This window comes from Notamacropus eugenii, chromosome 1 (assembly GCF_028372415.1).
Source record: "Notamacropus eugenii isolate mMacEug1 chromosome 1, mMacEug1.pri_v2, whole genome shotgun sequence".
Lineage (NCBI taxonomy): Eukaryota > Metazoa > Chordata > Mammalia > Diprotodontia > Macropodidae > Notamacropus > Notamacropus eugenii.
The window spans coordinates 113586694-113591188 of NC_092872.1; the positions used below are offsets into that span (position 1 = coordinate 113586694).

General features: G+C 35.5%; 1 pseudogene; it reads left to right on the forward strand.

The window, feature by feature from the left end:
• The first annotated feature begins 1139 nt into the window (after positions 1-1139).
• Positions 1140-1724, forward strand: LOC140523771 (p53 apoptosis effector related to PMP-22 pseudogene; annotated as a pseudogene).
• Positions 1725-4495: the final 2771 nt, after the last annotated feature.

Here is a 4495-nt window from a genome sequence, read left to right on the forward strand (position 1 = left end):
ACATATTTTAGAAATGAAGCCTTTATCACAGACACTAGTTGTAAAAATTATTTCATAGTTTTCCACTTCCTTCCTAATTCTTGGTTGCATTGATTTCATGTAAAAACTATTCAAATAAATGTAGTCAAAATTATCCATTTTGCATTTCGTAGTGTTTTCTATATCTTACTTTGTAAAAATTCCTCCCTTATCCACAGATCAACAAATACACTATTCCTAGCTCTGATAATTTATTTAGAGTATTAGCCTTTATTCCAAGATTGTGTACCCATTTTCTCTTTATTCTAGTATAGGGTGGCAGGCATTGGTCTATGCCAAGTTTCTGTCACACTATTTTCCAGTTTTCCCCACATTTTTACAGCACTTTGGGCATAGTTACAGATTGCTCTCCAGAATGGTTGGATTAGCTCACAGCTCCACCAAGAATGAATTAGTTTTTAATTTCTCCCTCATTTTCTCCAAAATTTATTATCTTCATGTTTTATCATGTTAGCCAATCTGATAGATGTGATGTCGTACTTCAAAGTTGTTTTGATTTGCATTTTTCTAATCAGTAGTAATTCAGAACGTATTTTCCACATGACTACAGAAAGCTTTAATTTCTTTGTCTGAAAATGGCCTGTTCATAGCTTTTGACCATTTATCAATTGGCCAATGATTTGTATTCTTGGAAGTTTTATTAATTCTTTATATGTTTAAAAATAAAGACCTTTATGACAGACACTAGTGGTAAAAATTCTTTTCCAGTTTTCTGCTTCCCTCTTTGTCTTGATTGCATTGGCTTTATTTTTGCACACAAAAAAACCTTTTCAATTAAATGTTATCCAACTTATACATTTTGTTTTTCATAATGTTCTCTATCTCTTATTTGCTCATCAATTTCTCCATTCTCCATAAGTATGATAAATAAACCATCCTTTTCTCCCACAGTTTGTTGATAGTATCAGCTTTTATACCCATATAGATGTAACAGAAAGCAGGTTGTAGCAGAACCTGCTATCACAGGTTCTTTCATCTGCTTTTCTAAAAGGAAAGGCAGAATAGTGCACAGACCTCCCAGCTGTCCACACCTCAGCTCTCTCCCTGTCCTTGGTTAACTTCCCTCCTTTAGTCCCCAGCTCCCTGGAGTGTCTGATATGATGCTGTACTGTGGCCTGGACCGTTAGTAATGCTGGTGGATCCTGCCCCTGCTTCCATTAACAACCATAGTCTTTGACATTATATCTCTGGCTGGTCAAGGCTGGTTGAAATCAGAGAACAAATCTCAGACATCCTTCCTGAGGTAGAAATACCTTAATGAGGTTTGCCCTAGTTGTTCTGATTCCTTTGAAGAAAGCTGTGAGACCCTTATGAGCTGTGTCTGGGGAAGAGCAGCAGCTGCCATGCTAATGTGTCCCTGCATCATTCTGGTTATATGCTTCATCCTCTCCTTCTTAGCTCTTTGTGAACCACAAATGCTCGTTTTCCTGTGAGTGATTGCGAGACTGTTGGCCCTTGCTAATATGTTTTAGATCACCTCTCTGGTTATTTATCCAGTGATGTACACTCCCCAGTTCCTTCAAGGTGATCGGGTTATCAGGTGTTATTACAGCTTGGCCTGTGGCTTTGGCTGGGAAGCTACAATTATCCTCATGGGCTGAACTTCCTCCTGCTGCTGCCTCCCCAACGATGAAGATGATCTGCCGGGCAATGTTAAATCTAGGTATTTGTAATCTTCATCCTAAGAGCTGAGAGTGAAAACAAAAGAATATTGATGCCACTTTGACAAATGGATTCCAGAAACAGAAAGACACTCATTTCTTCCCAGACAATACTGAAATTATATGTCTAGAGTTATATGCAAAAGATTCAGCTGCTTTTGCAAAACTTTTTAAAATGTCATACAATCTGAGATTGCCTTAAGTACCTTAAAAGGTTTTATATTTTTGTCTTCATCTTTCAAGGGAATTGTTGTATTAAATAGACTTTGTTCCTTTTAATTCATTACTGACCACATGCGAAAGTTCCACCCAAAAACTCTGCCTTTAAAATTAGCATGCAGTTTGGAAAAATCTAATTATAAACTTAAAGCAACTGTTGTATATTATAGAAATTGGGATTGCTTTAAACTTTCAGATCAGGTTTATGTTTATCTTTACAAAATGGACTGGGTTTCCGAAGATGAAAAGGGGAAGAGGAGAAGATTTTTTTTAAGTTAGCAATAATTGTTCTCAACTGAATATTTTAAGATATGCAAAGTTTTTTTTTTCCACTTTACCTTGTTGTCTCTTTAAAAACATAGTGATAACCAGCACCCTTAACATTATTCATCATTTCTCATTAAGCTTACAAATTCAGGAATTTTTATTAAATTCAATGTTGTATTTATCATTTAGGGAAACAAAACAAAAGAAGAACAATGTTGTTCTTCCCAATGGGCTTACTGCAGTTGAAACTCTCATTTTGAAGTAAAACGTTAATATGATTTTTTTTCATTCTAAATAGTACTGTGGATTGGGCTAAGGTAAAAGGACTATGCTCATTGGTCTGTATTATTTCTTTGTCTGTATGACTCTGGTCAAATAACATCAGATTGGAAAATAGGGATTATTTTTCCTTGTGCTTTATATGCCATGCACACAATCCGTGTGAATTGGATTCAATTTCTTAGTTCTAGTCTTATTTAGCTGCATTCTCATTGATATTGGCTAAAATAGTCTAAAGATAGTACCGAAAAGCCTCAAATGCAGAAAAACTCTTGGTCCTTGGAAGTATTGTATAGGTTAAAAATTGCAATGAATTGAATACAAGAGTAATGAAATATACTGTTTCCACAAATGATCACATTGTAATAGATTTGGATTTTTGCAAAAACTAAACAGATTGAAAGTCAAAATTGATTTTCTTTATCAGATTATACTTTTTGTGTATTGCAGAATACGCAAATGCAAATGTTTTCAATATGAACTGTTCATAATAAACCAGGTCACCTGTTACAAGTACCTAGTAAAATAAAAACGTAAAAAAAATAAAAGGAAAGGTAACTTTTGAGGGTTTAACAATCTCCTTTAATCAAATACATATATCATTTTCCAATACAGAAAAATACAAGAGAAATAAAGACCCACAGACAGACTTTCAACTGTCTGACCATAGTTACCCAGAGAGGGGAAGGACCAACGTCTGGGTTTTCAAAGCCAGGGGGCTGCATAACAGCTTCCCAGAGTCTCACTTGGCACAGAGACATTCTTTCGAAAACTATACTCCAAAGTAAAACCTCAACTCAGAGTATTTATACATTTTTCAGAGCCAAAGGGCATCATAACCCTTGAGAACCAGGGCCTCATTAACAAAAGATGTGGGCCTCCTTATAAACCTTCCCAGGTCCATTAATAGATGAGGAAGATCTTCTTTAATCACATTATTCAATCAAAGGCACTTCAACATACTAAAACAAAAAATGCATTATCAATGCAATCCTGTACCCATTTAGACTTTATTCTGTTATTCAGTGTCAGGAATTGGTCCATGCCCAGTTTCTATCCTGCTATTATTCAGTTTTCCCAATAGTTTTTGTCAAAGGGTGAGTTCTTATCCAAGAAACTAGTAACAAAACTGTTTTACTTTTGACCATCACCTCCCTCAACCTTCCCTCCCTTCTGTCAGCACCTGCTCCATTTTCTTTCCCTCACTTTTAACCATCCTCTCCCTTTTTCCTTTTTCCCTTCATGCTGCTGTAAGACAACTTAGATTTGTAAACTTAACTGAGTATGTTATTCCCTCCTTCAACCAAATCCAATGAGAATGAAGCTGGGCCTCTTACTCCTTTATTTCCCTCTACTATTATATTTTTTGTGTCTCTGTTCGTAATGTAATTTACACTTTTTCTGCTTCCTCCTTTCCTCTTCTCCCATTATAATCTCTAACTACCCTTTTATTTGGTTTATATCATCATATCAGTTAATTTATACCCAGATCCTCTTAGCTACATATATCCCTTTTCAGTGTCATAATGAACACATAATTCTCAAAATTAACAAATGTCATCCTCACACATAGGGATATAAACAGTTTACCTTTATTGAATAACAAGGATTTTTTTTCTTTTCTTTTTTCCTGTTTACCTTTGTATGCCTCTCCTGCGTCTTGTATTTGAAGTTCAAATTTTCCATTGAGCTATGATCTTTTCATCAAGAAGGCCTGGAAATCCCTTATTTCATTGAATGTCTATCTCCTTATCTGAAAGATAATGTTCAATTTTGGGGGGTAATTGATCCTTGGTTGTAGTCAAAGCTCTTTTACCTTATGGAATTTCACATTCCAATCCCTCAGATCTTTAAATTTAGAAGTTGCAAGGTCCTGTGTGATTCTGCCTGTAGTTACTTAATATTTGAATTGTTTCTTCCTGGCTGCTTGCAGTATTTTCTCCTTGAGCTGCCAATTCTGGAATTTGACTACAATGTTCCTTAGTGTTTTCAATGTGGGATCTCTTTCAGGACGAGACTCACGGATTCTT